This window comes from Bombus bifarius, unplaced genomic scaffold (assembly GCF_011952205.1).
Source record: "Bombus bifarius isolate JDL3187 unplaced genomic scaffold, Bbif_JDL3187 scf7180000007984, whole genome shotgun sequence".
Classification (NCBI taxonomy): Eukaryota; Metazoa; Arthropoda; class Insecta; order Hymenoptera; family Apidae; genus Bombus; species Bombus bifarius.
This window is the reverse complement of record NW_022884367.1, coordinates 4,216,327-4,236,301: the sequence shown is the minus strand read 5'-3', so window position 1 is coordinate 4,236,301 and position 19,975 is coordinate 4,216,327. Positions and strand designations below refer to the sequence as shown.

At 44.9% G+C, this 19,975-nt stretch overlaps 1 long non-coding RNA gene across 1 annotated transcript in view; it reads right to left on the bottom strand.

Annotated features, from left to right (window-relative positions):
- The window catches only part of LOC117204872, a 53,658-nt gene extending 35,043 nt beyond the window's left edge, over positions 1–18,615 (bottom strand). The window contains exon 1 of the long non-coding RNA XR_004487148.1: positions 18,482–18,615. This is a non-coding gene — a long non-coding RNA (uncharacterized LOC117204872). The remainder of the gene's footprint in view (positions 1–18,481) is intronic.
- Between the last annotated feature and the right edge of the window lie 1,360 nt (positions 18,616–19,975).

Genomic DNA, 19,975 nt, shown 5'->3' with positions numbered 1-19,975 from the left:
TTTTAACCGACCTGTGTATACATATTGTGGCTACAAAGAGTATCTATACAAAGAAGCGTCTTTTTATCAAGTTCTATATATAGGCTTCAGTTTCGTAGTATCACAGTTTTATAGTCGTACGAAAGTATTATCAAATGATATGAAATTTGATATACTTGAAGCACACTCGTAGCGCAATATCGGAATCATCAGCATTAAAAACACGTATCCTGGCGTATCGTTGGGGAGAAGAGGGCAAAAGGGAAATGGCCGATCGACGAGAGCGTCGAGGCTTCACTGAGAGCCCGGCTACGGAACCAAAATGGAGACACTGCTAGGCTTTGTCGTGCCAAAATTCTCTGCGACACAGCGATGAAGAGGCAGAGACAAAGGCGCGAAGGCATTACCACGAAACTTCGACAGAGGCCGCGGATTATATGTATCTGGCACAAAGAGAAAAACGCCGTATCCATTATAGCCGAAACGCCGATGCAACGAGAGGATGCATTAAGTCCGGCACCGCAGCCACCCCCGCGTTGCGTGCATCAGCTTCGGTTATAAATAGATCCCGTTGGGGTTGAACCGTTCTGCCAGAGGATGATCGACTGCTGTTCGTGCTTTGAATATTTTTCCCAAGGCCGATTTTCGCGGAAACAATGAAACTTGCGTCGTTAGAGTCGCGGAATCCGTTCTGCGAAGTGGCTAAACTTGGAAATTGATTCGTTTATTTTATCGTGAATTCTGCGTTACCGATATCGAGATTCTTCATCGATCAATCACTTTAAGCTTCCTCTCAAGCTTCTAGAAGACAAGAGCCGTTATAAATTACTTAATATTCCCAAATAATTTGACAATTATTGAACATTTCTAAATAATTTGACAATTGTATCGATAATTGTATTGGCTCTATGGAAAAGTAGTATTCGAAGCTCGTTTTGTTCGAACAACGACTTGCTCGTCTTTTGCAACTGCGTGTCTCTCAACAATAACACATTCGTTGCCAGGGAAACTAGGCGCTAAGCTCTTCCACTCGAGAACTAGTGAGGTGTGACGAGAAGCTGCGACGATACTGGTTGAGCTTTTTATTAGCTCCGACTCGGTGGGATGTTCAGTGGGAGTTCGGATATGAAACCGAGTGCATTGGTTTCTGAGAAGGCGAGTAAATGTTTAACGATCGTGTTGATTAGACCGCATTGCCTGGCGATGTTTGAGAAAAAGAAAGATGTAGTACGATTTGTCATTACTATGGTGAACAGAGTAATGAATATGAGCACAACTTTTTATAACAACAAAGCGGAAAAAAATTTTTTGGTATCACATCGGTCAACCAATGGTTAATATTTCGTAATTTTATGAAATTTTATTATAATAACTTTTCGATAAGAAACTGCATTCCCTATCTTTAACCGTACATTGATAATTGACAACTGAGAAAATTTCTCATTTTTCCACTTCCAGTTTTCAACTGCCAATAATTATTTAGTATAGAAAAATTGTACCAATATTTTTGATTGATTATTGCAACACGTCCCTATACTATAACTGCTCCATAAGCAAAGATAAAAATATCGTGTCAATGTCAAAACATCGTTAATCAACCTGTTATTACGTTAATTACCAGCTATCACGAAACGAAGGTTAAAGAAGGAAAAGTACTGTAAATATCGTTGAAATCGAAAGATATGAATTTCGCATCATAAAAATTTACCAAGAGCAAAGTCCACTTTCTCGGATAAAAATTGGGACACTTTCGTGGATCTCTTTTGTCGTGAGGCTGTTCGTTGGCTCTGTTTGTACAGTTCTCCTGCGACAATGCGAACGTAACACCGGACTACTTCCATCTTCTGTCGGATATGTTTGCCGCGCTCTCTGAAGCCGGCTGCTAAAACAACAAACCGAAGAAGAGTAGCCAGCGCAGGACTTAGCTGACTTAAAGCGCGACGCAGATGTTACTCCCATCAATTTGGAACGAGCAAACATTAAAATCCCTCGTGTAACTGATGCACTACGCTCGTTTTCGAACTTAATTCCGCGCGCATGGAACAATACTTACCATGCGAAACGACTGTCGAGGACGTTCGGCCGCGTTTAAAATGGACGAGAGACCTTCGGCCGATGAAGTGGCCGATTCACGTTGTCGAACAATTCGTGATACGTACAGTTAAAGAATCTCCTGAGTTTGGAAACTTCGTCTGGTACGTTATAGTCGTGCGATATGAGCACGCAGTCAAGATGTAAGAGGAATCTCTAATTGATTGAAATATCTAAATTAGAAAATGTTGTAGAAACTTGCATGATCTTTCTAACAAAATGAATAACGTAAAAAATGGTCGACTTCAAGAATTCACCTTTCTTTTTTTATCGTATGTTGCACTTAAAAATTGATGGGTTTCCTAATTGAGAATAAATATTTCTTTGAGAGTATTTATTCGTTCTGTAGTTTAACAAACGCGCTATATATAACTAATTTATTTCAAAACGGAGCTAAATAAAGCTTTAGACATTAATAAGGTACGGAAGGTACGGCAACAAGCTGAAACACAGAATTACAGGAGAAAGTAAAATACAAGAAAATTTTAATGAATGGAGAAAGTTGCAAACTAACATGAAATAATGCAGATCTAAACATGGAACAGCCACAAGACAGCATTAGAAAGGCAATGTATCTCTCAACCTACCCTCTCTAATTTAAAATTATTTAAAATCTCTCAATCACAATTTCAAACAAAAGAGCCACGTATACAACCCGTGAAAGCTATCGTAAAGATCTTCAAATGTCGGAACCATCTATGTTGACAGTTTGTTCCGGGTCACAACGAACCAAGTCAAAAGTCATAGAGCAGTTCTACCCGTGTCGGAGTATTTCAATTCGTGAATCGTGCTCGGTCGCGAGTCGCGGTCTGCGTCGTCTATAGAGGTCGTGCATTCCAGGAATAGGCTGTCACGAGCGGTGCCAATGCAGCCACTAACCTATAACTTATTTCACGTATCGTTTGACGTGATGCATTCGATCCAATAATATCCGCCTAGGATCGAGAACGACGTCGGCGGGGCGCACCGGAGCAAATTCATAACGCTACATCGCATCGTGCCGGCACCGTCGTTGGATGTTCCGCGAACCACGGCCCGCGACGTGGATATTAATTGATCCCTAACCGTTGCCTCCATCTGAGGAACAACTTCCTCGATCGTCGCCAAGGGAACGAACGATGTTTGTCGTTCCGCGAAAATTCTGCTCCCGCTAAACGGACGATCGGCTCTCGCGGTCTCGACCTCTCGTTGCCGCGCGTGACTCACGAAAATTGTTCGTGACGCCACTTGTTCCAGGAAGGAACTTTAATACGGTCGATAGTCGCCATTCGATGTGATTTTGTTTCTAAGGCGAAGCTTGCAACGTCGATGGAGATAAGATTTTGAAGAGGAATCGATCGGAGAGTACAGGGCCAAGGTCGAAGTTCAGGGATGCTTTGTTTGCATGATGATTAATTTCTGAATTCATGTATACAGTGATAAATAAAAATATTGGCACGGATGAACTTTTCGTATATGTACAATTCTATGAATATTTGCAGAGGAGACGATTCCTCTGACAAATTAACTTCTGACTCGCTTCTCTTAGTCCAGATTGCAGCCGTCAAGGGTTAAACACTGTCATATAAAACCTTTGAAGACTTCTGAATAATCATCGTTAGAAAAATAGGGAAATTTCTGTCTCAATGTTCACCCACAAACAACTATCCGAAAGTACAAAGGAAAAAATGAAAAGAGACACGCTTTACGGTTCCATTTCAGTTGATTCGAGTGGAATCCTACAGAGGAAGCCCTGCCCAAAAATACGCTCTGTAAGCTGGAAAATTTATATCAAATCACAGGTTGTCAAGAATAAATGGCCGAGGCAATAACGTGTCCAATAAACAGTCACTCGAAAGACCGCTTATTTACGCGAGTAAATAAACAATTTATTTCTCTCGTTTCATCCGGTTGTTGCTCGTAACCGCCGCCAACTGAACGAAATCGTCAAACGAATTTAGCTGGCGAAATAATTGAACCGATTACGACCGCCAAGGGCAGGGAAAATTCAATTTCACGTTGCATGAAATTCAGACGAGTCTTAGTCGCGTCGCGATGCCGATGAGCAGCGTCGTCGGCCCTTAGGTTCACGATTGGATCGTCGATCGACAGATTGTGATTCGTACAACACGGTTCTAACCACTCGTTTACCAATTCGAGGCGTTGCTACCTATTTTCGACGACCAACGCCGGGTCACGGCCTATTCCTCGTTCACGGTGGGCGTCGTCGCATCGACTTGGTGATAAATTGGACCTGATCACACACCTACCTTCGCACGTTCGCACCTTCCGGGTACTGGTCGCCAACCATCTCACCTCTTTGGAAGAGTAGCCTCGATCTAAAGATACCGCGGGCCATCGAAAACGCCGGATCATCGGTTGCCAATGATCCCTGTTCTTGCAATGATATTCTTGCTCCTATACTGTTCTTCGTATAGTAGTCGATGGGATAGCGTGCGAGCTTCTTTGTCTTCGACGAGTTACTTGGTTTAACGGTAACGTGACCAGAGTGACGCTGTATGTAAAATGATGGGAAAGTGCTTAAAAATGAATTAAAAGTATTTAATTAGTGTAACATGAAACGTGATTTATCCGAAGTTTAAATTTGATGGGCCGATACTATATCTGTGAAATGTGATCCTATCGTCAAGTATCAACCACGGTAAAGAAGAAAACATTTCCTATAAATTGCGTACATATATAATTAGAATATTCTTGTGATCTTCTTACGTGATTTTCAATTTGAAAAAAACTGTCGCGAAAATATTGATATAACGATCACAAGCTTCTTATCATTTATCCAGAATTCGACATAGCTAATAATGAACTGTAAGGATAAAAGAACTAGAGATATGGAAAACAAGGAAGAACTACGAAGAACAAGTAAAACAACTACTGCAGCTTGAAATTGAAAGAAAAGAACGAAAGGAAAAAATAGAGAGCTATCGCGAAGAACGAAAAGTTCAAGCTCGCTTTCAGTACTTGTTCTTAATTAATCAGCACAAAAATCTTTAAAAACTCACGTAAATTGCATCTGTAGTTGACAAATCGACGCAATCTCGCGTGTTGTATCTCGATTTGCTTATTGGTTTTCCGTTACACGTAGCAGCATGGAGGAGCCGCGAACGGAAGCGCATCCACGAGAATTTCCCATGATTTCCAGCAGAAATAGCTCACCACAGTAATGGGTATCTCGCATTTTATCACGTTTCGAGCGTGAAAGAGTCGTCTTCGATTTCCACTCTATTTCCTGCGTTTTCCACGAGGAATCTCGAGCCGGTTTTATATCCCCTCGACGGCCGACCGAAAATAAACGTCCGACCATTTATATCGGGAGCATACATTATTCGATTCTTTACGAGACCCGCGTCTACTCGAATGACTAATTGGAACAACAACAATGGATATATTTTACAGCGAAAGCAGCGGAGGTGGCCACGGCTCGAGCGGTTTGAAATACATTTATTGCCGCAGCCCGAGACACAATCGAATCCTGTCGGACAAGAAGAGGACCCCACCGCTCTTCCTTATCTTTCGTCGTAAATTAATCTGCCGCGTTTCACCCTCCGTGCCGGGCTTTCGTCCTGACCCTGCCCTCTCCCTCTGTTTTGCTCGCTAATATCCCTAAAACATCCCCGACTACGGGGGTCTTCTTAGAACCAGACTCTTAAAAATTGTTTTCTTTCTCCTCGGATAACCTTTTGTACAACAACCTCTCTGCTTATTTTTCTTCGCGTCCACGGATACCGATATTCATTGTCGCTCTCCCTATAACTAACTGTTGATGGAAATATCGTAATCCGTACATCGAATTATATACAGTGTAAGTATGTTGCTCTATTCATTTAGATATTCTCATGTGCTTCTTGTTATTCTTGGTTTTGCCGTATCCGTTGCCAGTCAAGCGAATACGACGATGTTAATGAGTTTGATGGCAATTTTTCTAATAAGCTTATTTCAGTATGATACGCGTAAATGTTGCCATCGATATATTAAATTCCCCTGTACGCTGTACGAGAAAATGTTTGAAACGAAAGATTAGTTGTATTTCGGAGCGTGTACATTTTGAGAGCCAGGGTTACTTTCGAGAAAACAGGCAACGATTACTCTAAATGTTATGATATGTATTTCGCATTAAATAGCTTATATATTTTTTATATCACAGGTATTTATTTTATGCACTTCTGCTAAATATCTCTGATGAATGAATATAAATCCTGATAAATAGTATACAAATCTCAGCATAAAAGAATCTACTGCACAAGTATTTTCACGCACCCGCGCTTGGTAAAATGTTCGTTGCACGACAGAAATCATCTTTAAAATCACCTAAGGAGGTGTGTAAATTGCAAGCAAACGAACAGCGGAACAAGCTATTTCCGTCTATAACCTTTCGGATCACGGAGAAGCATAAAATTGTGCAATTAATAAATCCATTCGTGCGTTCACATCAAACGAGATGTTCGTCCGGTCGCACGTGCAAGCGTAAAGGATTTCTTTGACGATTTCCATTCCGCGAATGGCGGTCTGCGTACGGGAACATAACGAACCGTGTCCTGGCAGTTGCGGCGCAGGAACAAATGCGGCGTGTTAGCATAAATCTCGAAATCCGTTTGAAAGCGGGAGCCTATTATCGCTCCCGGACGACCGAGATCGTCTTTCTGTGACGGACGCTGGCTAATTAAACAAATGCTTGGCCAGGTCGGACCTGGATCCCGGGTTTAACCTTTAAGCTCCACTCTATTGTCCGATATATTACATTTTTTAATTTACGAAAAACACTTTACACGTTTGAAACGATTCTTCGGGCCGATTGAAATTATACGAGCTGTTTAGAAGCCGCACTGATCGACGTAATAAATTAAAAGGTAGAAAAATGTCAGGATGTTAGAGATATTACTTTTGAAAATTCTACTTATTTACACGATATTCTTCTGATCGATACGTGACAGGAAATTCAAAACCAAATTAGTTTGAACTGTATGTCTATTATGATTTTGCTAAGCAAGAACCAAGCAACATTGACGTAAGAACGTGTCGAAGAATATCACCGAGGTTTCGAGAAGGAAATGTTAATCAAAGATCGTCGACAAAATTCTAAATCGCAGAGATCTGACGCAATTTCGAGATGGAAAAGTTAGTATCCAAACGATGGGAAGAAGCGATAGGAAATGAATCCTGTAATTTCATATCAAACTTCCCATAAAACGAAACGATAAAATTATGAACCCTGATAGCTCAGGCCAGCGTTTCTCGCCAATGATGTCTGGAAAAATACGTTAACGATCAAGTTGTACGCCGTGTAAGACAGATCCAAGTTGCGAATCAGAGCCCCGCGGAAGCTCGTCGTATTTATTCTGCATCGTCGTAGTCGAAAGTATCTTCCATTTAAGAAGCGTAGACAATCGGGATTGCGAATTCGCTGTCGACAAAGGCGGGATCGCAATCAATAGGTCTTCTCAATGGAGGCCGTCTATCTCTAATGCCGTACATAATTTAGGCATTAAAATACGAGCAGCCGGTAGCGGAGGTGCTATTAGCGTGGGGTGTGCGAAAGCGGATGACGCCACCCGATGCAATTATACTTTATGCCCTCTGCCACCCCCTGCCGACGTCTCCTCTCTATTTCAAACCTGCCTTCATCCACGAAAGAGCCACTGCTCGTCTCTTCTTTCCTCTTCGACTGTGTCTATCTTATCCTTTCCCTCTGCATCATCCCTTAGTCATCCTCTTCTTTCCACCCTGGTCCTTGGTCCACCCAGTTCTCGCTCCACGACGAGTATAGATTTATAACTACTTAAACTTTCGCGATTTATTTCCCGCTTATCGTTCGTCTGGATATGTTTACCCAAGTTTACTTATCACTTAGTGAATGCAAATGAGAGATCCGAGGGGGTGGCACCGGGTCTGGCTTGAATTAAGCCGGAGTCGATCTCGGTTAAATGTGTAGATCCAGCTGGCAACGTTATCGTCGATCGTTCTGTTATTAATTTCTCGATTCTGGCCATTTATGGAAATTTGCATTTTTAGAGATATAATTAAGAAAACGGTACTTTGGTAGAAAATTGTTGTACTTGCGATTAGTAGATACCGCGAAGGGTGCTATTCTTCGCACATTTCGATATTAACGTATTATGTGCATTATTTGTATTTTTGCATCTTGAAAATTCCCATAAATATAGAGATCCGTGGTCTATTAGTTTCTTTGAGCAACCGTCATTGCTTTCTACTTTTAAACCTATTACGCTTACTATTAAACGTTGATGAATATGAAGGTGGAACTTGAAAATTGGAGAATTACTTTTCTATATTAAATATATACATGCAGTAAGTATCTATAGTGTTACAACTCCGATTTTGGTAACGGAGAAAGTAACGAAGTAGCGAAAGTTGGTGATTCTATCGATGCGAAGAAATTTTGAAGAAGAAACAATGGTGTCTAGTCCAAATTCAACAAACATACACGTTCGGAATAATTTGAACTAATTTTGGTGTGGCGTGCAATATTTTAAAGGACAGTGATCGAGTGTACAGAATATATCATGACAAAGCGACGGGTGTGAAAGAATGAGCCAGTCGAACGCGTTAACTGTTTCAACGCAGTGAAGTCATTTATTAGCCGTGTAGACTAAGTTGCTATTTTCGCGAAGCTGCTATGCCGCGTGTGTTGGTTTCGACTTTTGCAAGCCACGGTTGCAAGACGGATTTGATCGTGCCAAGCTGATGGCGATTTCACAGTGTATTTAGAGACGCGCCACGCTAAGGGCTCGATTAATTGTATTTAACTATCAAGTTTATATCGTGCTTATTTTCATCGTCCTATTTGCAACGCTATAGTATTTCACGTGAAACTAGCGACGATATCTTTAACATTGAAAATACTGGAATTGTCGAAATGACCAATTTATAGCTTTTCATAGATTTATAACGATCGTATCAGGGTGAATTTTTCGCGATTTCAATAATTCTTTGCAAAGATTTATCTTTCCAACCGAACTCACCTCTCGTTTCTATTTTTTTAGTTTCAGTGATAAATGAGAAATCGAAGTGACAAACAATGTGAGTATCGAAAATTCAGGTTTCCAATGGAAACAGAAAAAGCATTCTGGTTAAAGTTGAAAAAACAAAAGAATGTTATTTTTTTAAATTATTGATTACCCGCTCTCTAACAACTTTCAACCCTACAGCAAGCAGCCAAATAGTTTCTGTACTAGAATGGTGCCAAAAAGCACGGTACAGAAATTAGATCGGCTCATAATTTTTAAGGAAATCGAAGCTCTTCATTGGGCGAACCTTCTATAAATAGTAGGAGGTCAGACGGTGCTACTTCTAGACTAATTACGGATGTCATTGAACTGGCTGAGAATTAGCTTTAGCGCTATTAACAAAGATTCTGATAAAATCTTCCTATATTTGACTCGGGTCTATCTCACAGGTCTTTCGATCTTTCTTTCAGTAACCAGCGTACACAATCGGGCGTCGAATATTCTCAAAGTTTTGGTAGAAAATAAAATTCTTCCTTCTAATCAACTTATTCTCCTATTTCTTGAAACTGGTATGCCTGTCCTGGAAATGAAATTCAATTTCAACTAATAAAATATCCTTTCAGGCTTGATTTCAATGTAATTAATCGATTTTCCTTCGCGCAACCCAAACTTAATGAATATTTTATACGGATTAAACGTCTGTCAGGAAAAGGATACAGAAAGAGGAAAAGAGCATCGAGAACATTGATCGTTCACATACATCTACATCGTGGAAATTTTCGATCGACATCAGCGTCCAATTATTTACCGGCAAATTCCGACCAGCGACACGAGTTAAATGGCGCAAATTCAGACAGAGGCTAGGGACGGAGAGGAGGAGGGGGAGGGAGAGGAGATGAAGCGGGAGGGTAAAATCTACTTTCGGTTCGCGATGTGTATTCGAATGCACGGGCTCACCTTTCGCGGACTGAAGGGATGCCGGCGGGGATAGGAAAAGGCGGACGAGTAATAGCTACGGAATATTGCAATAATATGCAAAGTATATGAGGGATATATTAATTTCGCGAAAACGGTGGAAATGTAGAGAGTTGCTGCCTCGGCAGAGCCCGGTTTCTGCGGGCTTCCGTGCCCAAAAGAGGCGGCACATCGGAGTCTGGGGGTGGAAGGTGGTCGAGACGAGAAACCGGGGGCTTCACAGACAAATAAATACACGATATTTCACCGGATGGGAAATGAGAGTTTGCTTCGTGGCTTGCTTACCGGCTAGACTCCGCGAAACTGAATTTTAATTCTGAGGAGCGTGTATCTACATACCTCGATTACCTACTCCGCCATATAATGTACGACAGATACGCTTTATTACATGCGGCGGATTCGTTGCCCTGTAATTCGTCCGACCGATGGAATGTCGTATTAAGTCGAATATCAGCGACAACCTTTTCCGGTAATGTTCCAACACGGAAATACTTTTAACTCTTCTCTCGCTATTTTCCGAGAGATTGCGCAATTTTGAGGGCATTGGTCTGTGTTCACAAAATGGGATTATTTTTCATATTTGAAAAGAAAAAATACATGTGAATTTTAGTATAGGCTGTCGGTTCGAAAATTAGGTTTTGGAGAATCGAAGGATTGATCGGAATATTGACATCCTCAAACGTCGATTGTTGTTTTATCCTTCGGAGAAGGAGCTACCCTTACTGTACACAGAGGAATTATCCTTACACTTGCACCACGTACAATTTTTCTCAAGTATATCACAACTAAAGTATTGCAGTATGAACTTTCTATCGAGGAAATAAATAAAACTCAAGTGTAAGATAACTTCCGCGAACTTTCTCCTCGAACAGCACCGCGACCAGACTCAAAATTCTTGGAATAAAAAAAGAGAGATAGAAAATGATATCGCAAACAAAACTTGCAAGTTTTCCAAACGTGAAGGGAGAAAGTAGAAGAAAGAAAAAAAAAAATAGAGGGAAACGGTAAACTCGGAAGGGCTCGTTTAGTAACCACTGTTCGAAAGGCCAAAGGCATCGAGGTTTGGTGACGCGGAGAGGTACGGGACCGAGAGCCGGTCATAAGTTCAAGCCAAGAATTCGCACGGGAATGAGGAATTGAAGTAAGTTGCGGCTTTGCCGACTCTAGCACTCGTCGTCGTCGTCGTCCTCGTCGTCGTCGTCGTTGGGCCGGCGATGGTGTGGTAGTACCGGTCGGTTCTGCCGGATAAAAAGTTGAGAAAAGCAAGAGTTGAGATCAATACCTCCGACCGACCGCCCCATCACGACCCCCTGGCTTCTCCGTAGAAGTCGCCAGACTTGTGAGACCTCTCAGAGACTTCGAGCACTCTTTCTCTCTTTCCCCTCTCAGTCAGCGTTTTCTTTCTTCAGGTAACACGGAGAAATGTGGAAATTCTCCTCACCCGGCCGCGAAACCTTGTCCCGAATCCTTGCAAGTAGTTCCTCTAACGCCACTTGCACTGAATTTATTCGATGTCGAGCTCGTTGTCATCGTTGCTCGCGATTATTATTGACAACACCTTGGTGACAAAACTGTTCGTTAGCGTGGCCCTTCGTTTATGCCTTCTTCTTCGTGATGTATCGATAATAATACACGTTCGATGCCTTAATTTAGTAAAAATTAAAAGTCAGAGATTATATGTAAAGATAAGATCGATTGACCGAATTTGGAATATTACATCAGTTGGACCAAGCTCCATCGTTCTCGTGCTTTGGAACACGTCAATTGCTTTAATCGAAACTTCGATATAATACTTGTAAACGTATTTCACATATTTCCATTTTCTTAGTTATTAGAATATTTCCCTGCAGTTTGGTCCAGCAAGTTTACATAGAATTTATTTTATTTAAATACACGATGGAAGCAAAAATAACAAAACTATAGCATTCGTCGGAAATAATCCAACGAACGTTCCGATCTTCCTTTCCAATTCCATTTCTCTGAACATCGTCCGAAAAACGAAACAGATCGCTCTCCTAGTCACATCCGAAGACGTTTTACACCCCGTTATAATTCACGGTTAATCCAATCTGCCTGTTAGAAGATCGCTACGTTGATCCGTGAGAATCCTTCTAGTGGCGCGAAGATACAACAACCGGTGACAGTTGCCGAAAAAGAAAACGTGGGTGGTTGAAGAAGGGGATGGACGTGCAGACGTTGGAAGCTTCTTGGTCGCAGCAGGACGAGGGTTGTAACTCGCGTATATCCATAGCACATAATCTCGGATACCGCGAACGAGAGAGCCAGCTGAAAACGCGCGAAAGGAGAAGAGAGAAAACGAGGTCGTTCTCCTCCCCGTGACCACCCTCGGTCACCAACATTCCCCATTCCGGTCGGCTTCGGGCCGAGTTGTAGCTGCTAACTTAGTTTGTGAACTGCAAAATCCTCCGCCACCCACGAGGGCATACAAATAATAATTCTTTGTTTCGCGCGAGCACGGAGACGTGTAAATACCGGCGTAGCTCTCTCCAGCTCGCAGGGAGCCCTGCCAGACGCGGCAGAAGCGAGAAAGAGCTGGCTCGGGGTTCCAGGGAGGAGACTATTCCCGCGGTAACGCCTAAATCGCTCCAACAACTCATCCGCTGAAAGTTGCGACGAGCTTCGAAGATGTACGGCGGCAGGGCTTCACGGCTCTTCTTCCTCGCGAAACACTGCTTCATGGCCTCTTATTCGCCGCTCTGTCTTCTGTCTCTGTCCCTTTGTCCCCCTTTTCCTTGCCCCTTCCGTCCTTGATGACCATCAGACCGGCCCACGGCTTAGGTGTTCAAGCGGTGTCTTTGAAGATGGGACCAGCTACCGTAATGCTGACATCGACCGTTCGTCTTGATTGAGACGAACGGGGTGCAGCAGTTGCCAGGGTGAAATTGGCCCCATTTTCAGGTGCGATTGGTCCCGCTCTTGATTGTGTTATGCTTGAAATTGCCTTCATAATTGGATTCATAAATTTTGGATTGTTGTCCGGTTCCGAGGAACTGATTCTATTGGTATTTTCATCGTAATGATTGTGATTTTATTGAGGATATTTTTACGTTCGTTTTAACGAGTTCCAGACTTTTTTTTATCTTCTTTCACGTTCTTAACTTTTTCGCCACGTGTTTAGCTATATATCGCAGATTGGTAGTCGTCCGGTTCGACCACGAGTTGTGGGTTAAAGAAAATTATTTAAATTCCAAACCTCGAACTTCAAAAACCAAAACGATAGTTCGTTTCATTTCGATCGATCGCTTACGATCTGTTGCTTACAACATTCCAGCAATTCTCTCTCAAAAAAAGGGGCAAGAAACAAAAAAAAAACCAAGAAAACGGTATTCCAGCCGGAAGGAATGGGACAAAGTGCAGAGAAAATTGACGTGGAAAGTCCGACGCAGTCGTCCCGGACGGTCTGGCAATAACACAGTAAACTCGAAGAGGCTGGGTGGAAGGAACGCGGAGGCAGAGGAACAGAGAGAGACAGAGGGAGAGAGAGAGGGAGAGAGAGAGAGAGTCTAGGTAAGAGAAGCAGCGTTGGAAGGAGGGAACGTCAGTGGAACGGTCGACAGAGAAGCCGGTGAGCGGCGGCAGGAGTAGTGGGAGGATGAAGGTGAAACCGGCGGTAGCGCGAGCGAGACGGCGATCGAATACGAGAGGAGAAAAGTGCTGAAGAAAGACGAAGATGGTGGAACCGGTGCTCGAGCTCCGCGAAGAAAACGCTTCGGTTTATTTCAGTTCGATTTTTCCAGTGTCGCCGTCGCCCTGACGACAATTCGCAGGCGCGGTACACTCTCTGTTCCTCTCTTCGTCACACACCGCACCACCGCTCTTCTTCCGTCGATACCTTTCTCCCTTGCTCCTATCGCATCGGACCGACGGAACGAACGAATGGGTTACGCCCAGATGCGCGCATCGAACCCTGGTCAATAGAATCGTTCTGTCTCCTGTTCGTAGTCGTAGCTTTACCCTCTCCAACGACCCCTCTCGGACAGTCGACGGTTCGGCAGCGTCGAATCGGAAAGGGGTGTAGCAGCGCAGGGTTGAGAGAGAGGAGTGCGTGTAGGTGCGTTCGGTCCACCTATAGAGGAAAGGGTGGACCCTGGCATGCCGAAGCAGGCAGGAGTTCAGCAGGGTGCTCCGGTGGCGAGCATCCACTGCCGGAGGACCACCCCCGCGCGATTGGAAATCTATTCCCACCCTCGAAGTCGAACCTCGACCTATCGGAGGGTTCGGTTCGGAGATATTGAGTCTGCGCTCTCTCTCCATTGCCGATGCTCGTCGTTCGTTTCGGTAGTTACGTTGATCCACCCCTCTTGCTGTCTCTCCTGTTCGCACCTCGTTTCTTCTTTCCTTCGTCTCCCACTCTTTAATCCTCTTCCTCATTTCGATGCTTTTCGACACTCGAGTTAGGCTAGCCCGCCTTTTTTCTTCCGGCATTTGTCTCGTTCCGCCGACGACTTTCACGGTGAACCGGCTCTGTCGATCTTTAATGAGAAACTGCTGCTCGTTAGCGACCTTTCAGCGATGCCCCTCGATCGATCGTTTTATACCGACGTAAGTTTGTCTCTTTCTGCTTCTTGCCATTCTTCTTCTTCTTTCTCTTGTTCTTTCGTGGAAAACCAGGTGAAAGAAAACAGAGGAGGAGGTAGAAAAATGGGGAATGGTTAACGATGCTCGTCGGTAGCGCATCGCATCGTTAAAACCGAACGCAATGCGAACCAGTGCGTCGGTGACATGGAACTGTCGTTAAGTGCGTTTATGTCCGTTTAGCGGTGGCCGCGTGAAATATTTTCACAGCACACGGCCGCATGCATACGCGTGCATTGTGCCTGACCCGGCAGCCCCGGGGTCAGCCATACCTCATTGCACCGGACAGTGGTCAGATATTTTCACAATAGGTTCCGCGCCGGTGCTTTCATTGCAGGAAACTTCGCGGCTTGCCTGGGTGTTAAATGGCAGGTCGGCATTGAATACGCTTCTACAATACGGCCAGTACGCGGCAACGTAACGCGTGGCTTTGCCTTCGCTCGTGATAGGAATATTCGAGAGTGGACGTCTTCTTGCCTGGAAAATTTCACCGGGACGATACGTAAAATGGGACGGAGTTTACTTGAATAATGGCCCATTGTACGCCTGGCACCCTTCGACATTTTCTCCACGATTAGACCAAACTTCCTTCCTTCAGATAAAATTCCTATTATAGTAAAAATAGCTATGTCGCGCCACTAAATTATTCTTAATCTTTCAACCAACAATTGACAATCTTTCAGACAAGATAATTTCTTTATCGAAGGATCTTTTACGCGTGATTTCCTTTTGGTCAAAAGTAAATTAAATACATTTATGTTGAAGTGGGATTTATCTTTATTTATTTTGAACTCTGCGATTATGAAAATTTTCTCTCCAAGAATATGATTAGCAAGTTGTGAAGTAAAAAATTGGAATCGAACGTACAAGAGAAATTGATCGATAAAGACAGTCATTTTGTTCGGAGAAAGCGAAGTTAAATCGGTTCTGACTATGACGACTTGTTGATTATAAAACGAAAGGGAGAAGCGGTCGTACCAAACTAGCGTTGTTCAGAGACATAAAAACGAGCACGAACTTCCTCAAACTATCGTTTTCTCTCACCATATTTTAAGATCTTTCCAAGACTCGACCTACTTTAACCTCGTTAACATCACACTCTGTTACGGAATTACTTTACCAAATTGTACCAATGTCCAGCGACAAACCACTAAATAGTTCCATAAAAATTCGCTATATTCCTTAAGAAGGAAAAATAAAAAGATAGAATAATCATTTTATTTGATTCGCAACTTTCTCTACTGACCTTGATCGTTAATACAGCAGTTTGTCATCGAGAGCGGAGAAGATTCTAAGAAATCGATAGCGGGATCGGTGTACCGTCGACCAGCCATTTCTTCGATAATGCGTTCATGCCCGACCGAACGAAGAGGCAGTGGCGCACGGCGCCGATAAAAAAGACGAGTTCTCTTTCTTTCTCTCTCCCGTTGGTTCGTCTATCGCACGCGATGCCGCTGGGGGCGGTGGCGGTGTGTCGAGGACCGTCGAAGGGGTGGCCAGACCGGTCGGGTGAAGGGTGGTCGAGAAAGAGAAAAGGAGAGGAATCGGTAGTGGAAAGAGAGCGCGGTTCGGAGGGAGGAGAAGAGGGCCGGGAGGGCGGAAGGAAGGAATGGAGGGAGTGCGGCGCATCGGGGGTGGGACAAGAGAGGGTATAGAAGCTATCGACGTTTTTACGTAACAAATCAGTCGTAACTGGCGCGCTCCGGTTGCGACCGTGCGCGGTAGAACGACCAATCAGAGAGCCAGCCGATATTCGATACCCGATCGCATCATAGGTTCCTGCCCGCTGCTCGAAACACCAAGGTAGTCCAATAGCCAGATGGGAAAAAGGGACGCGATAGAGGAGGAGAGAGGGCCGAAAGCCAGGGTGGGATGCACGGAAAGGGATGAACGCCGGAGGGAGAGGAGAGCACTCGCGCCAATGTCGTGGCGATGCGAGGGGGTGAAAGAGAAAGCGTTAAGCTTCGAGGGGGGAACAATTGCACCCAACCTTGTGGCAGACAATTCGTCGCTGGTCTCGCCATTTTTTCTTCCTTCCCGCCGCCTCCTCGAGACAAGCTCGTTGCTCCCATTGCACGCCTATCTATGTGCCAAAACCTTGTTTCCGTGATGGATTAGATCGTAACGATACGATACGTGGAAGCCAATGCATACTGGAAAGTATCTCTGCGCTCGAGATTTATGGTAGATAGAAGGTGGTTGGGAAATGTCGCTTCTTACGAGGTCGTCAGTCGTGAAAATGCAAACTTTTCCTTCGCGTTCTTTAACGAAAAGTTTCGCCGCTTCTCAACTAACTTTTAAACTAATCAATGCTCTCAGCCAGATAAAGAGAACGAAAGTAACCGACTATACCCTTGAGCATGTTCGCGATGCTTAAACTGGCTGGCACTTTCACTCGGCGAACAATTCCTATTTATTATCTATGGAAAATGACGAATACGTCTCCCGGGATAATTAATGAATTTTCTCGTTTATCCTGCTCGGAGCACAACGCGTACCTGCCACTCGTTTACTCGAGTAAACGTTATGTACCGCATTCGCCAGCTGCAGGGGTCAATACCTCCGAGCTACTTTCGACTCGGTGTCGTTGGAAATAACTCAAATATCGATTGCACACAGTCCAGCCGGTGGAACCTTGGGCGACCTTGCCTGGTAGCGTTACGTCGTGCCGAAATACATACTCGTCCGGAAGAAACTCGATCTTAATACGAGCGGAGCGATGGAACGAAGGACGAAGGAGAACGAAGTTGGATACGTGATCAGCGAGAAGCGGAAAAATTGCGGGTAGCGGGGATAGGAGGTACGGCTACGGGAAGAAGACAAGCCGAGTGGATGGGATAGGTGATGCGAAGAGAGTGAACAGCGGGGGTGGCCGAGTGGGTGGTGGTGGCGATAGGGGATGCCGGTGGATAGGGGTAGTTGGTGGAAGTAAAGGCGCTAGCGTAGAAGGAGCGTTTTAATCTATGGTCGCTCACAGGAGCGGGACTCTGGGGTCGGAGCTCACCCCCCGCGGCCGGATTATAATCAACCCTTTTATCCTAGGCTTTCCATGTCGCTAATTTCCATAATTACACAGACGCTAAAATCACAATATCCTCTGCCGGCAGAAAGGAGTAACCTACGTGAGCTTCCTCCTCCACCCACGGCAGCGTCACACGAGGAGAATGCCTGGTTCGGAGGGTGAAAGCGCGGTACAGAGAAAGAGAAAGGGACAGAAGGCGAAAAAGGAGACGAGAAGCTGCGACTGAAAGGAAAAGAGAAGGGTATACAGAGCAGGCTACGAGGAGGAGATGGGAGGAAGCGGCTGGCTAGAGATAAAGGTACTCTTTAGCTAGGATGGCGTTCGCTCGCATGTTTATGCACTCGTATCCGCGTGGCCGGGCATGGAAGTGCCTGGATAACCAGCCAAGTGACAACCCGGCAGGTCCCCGGCTGGCATAGACCTGCCAGCAAGAGCACGCCTCTCGACTCGAATTTTGAAAGGCAGCCAACTCGGAAAAGTGGGTTTAAAAGTCTCTCGATAAGTGCCGGCGTGATGGCCCGACGGGGACTGCCGTTGTTTCCACCTACTGCCTGTTAGAAACGTTTCTGTTCAGCGTAAAAGCGAGTTGCGCGCGCGAGTATGCGTTCAGACTGGATCGTTTCAACTTCCCTAGCCGGTCTAATCGTGTTCAACTTGAAATTCGGTTCATAAGAGGCGACCATCGAACGCGCTGTCGAAAAACTGCGCGAACGACCGTACATTCCATGTACGATGACCGAGGTCGGCCGATCACCGCAGGAATCACGAACGTACGGAAACTGAAACGTTTGCCAAAATGTAGACAGACAGATAGAGAGAGATAGAGAGAGAGAGAGAGAGAGAGGGTAGTTACCTTCCGGATGATCGAGTCCCTGTAATCCTGTTCCGGTCGAGATCCTGTCTACCTCTCGATATTCCAGCACAGGAGGACTCACCGAGTGACTAGGGTTGACTTTTCTCACTTTAACCTCGCGATGCGATGCTTGGCTTCGGGAGAGGGTGGAGGAGGAGGTTGCTGGGGCTGTATCGAGCGGCCCTCCTACATACATCTATCTCCTCCGACTCCTACCCTCTCCTGGCCGTTCCTCTTACCCGCCTCCTCTTTCCCTCTTCCCCCCGCCCCCGACATTCGTGGCCTTCCACCCCTTCCACCCCTTTCCAACCTTCTCTACCTCTTCCACCTTCTCCTCCTTCTCCGGCTGTGTGCCTCCCTCCGCGTCCTCTTCACCCATCCTTCGCGACTCACCTACCTAAACCCCGTCTCTCCTCGGCCACCCCCTCTCGCCACTTCTCTTCTCCTTCTCAACTCCGACAGACTCTCTCCCGCGTCCTTTCTCTTTCCTTCTTTCCCGTTCTCCCTCTGCGCCCACAGCTCTCGCTCTCTAGGCCTTTGCCTCGAAAACGCTCTCACCGACAAACAAACCGCAGACACTTTGCAGTTTTACGCAATCGTAAGTTCCTCCGTTTGTTTACTCGTTCAACGCTTGTGCGAATATTGTTACGCACGGGGGCCGAGATCAACCGAACGGGGTCTCTCCGTCGCGTCGTCATGTGCAGGATAATAAACACCAGGGAAAAAACGAACCAACTTCCCGGGAACCCTGTAAAACTTTCCTCTCTTCTGCTGCCGCGTCGTCGCTTCTGTTTCTCACGTGTTGCCACAACGTCGATCATCGCACCCTTATTCTCGCGGTGGACCTTAAATTTTAATTAAAGGGAAAGCGTCCGTCAACGTTCATCGATATCGGAGTGATCGCTTCGCTACCTCAGACTCCTGAGTAAATCTTCGTGAATCTTGTCTGAAATTGTTCACCTTCTCGAAGAGAAGACAACCAAGGCGAGCACAGGACGTTCCAAGTGGCGACACTCTACAGCTTTATGCACTTTCCTTTGCTGCTCGGCGCAGGGTTAGGTGAGTAGGACGCCCGGCACGGGGAAGGAGGATTGCTCGACGCCGAAATTGCTTGCAGTGTCGAGTTGCCGAGAAACTTTGGATTTCGGACGAGCGGTGAAAGCGGCGAGGGGAAAACCGAGTACAAGGTCACGCGTCGGGGCTGATTATTAACTTTTCCGACAAAGATCCTGGCCATCCCAGTGACTCTCCATCGAACCTGCGATTACCTTTATCATGCGATATTCGTTCACTTCTTATCTCTGAATTTTTTAATTTGCCACGTGTTCGTCATGTGTGCCGATTTTAAATTATTAGATACGTTGCAATTATTAAAATACGTCTTTAACGTTTTGTTAATATTCGCAAACATTGATATTTCATGGTTTGTAGGGATATTTGTTTTTTTTAACTATATAGTAATGTAGATTGTGATCATTTAGAAGTCCAAATGTT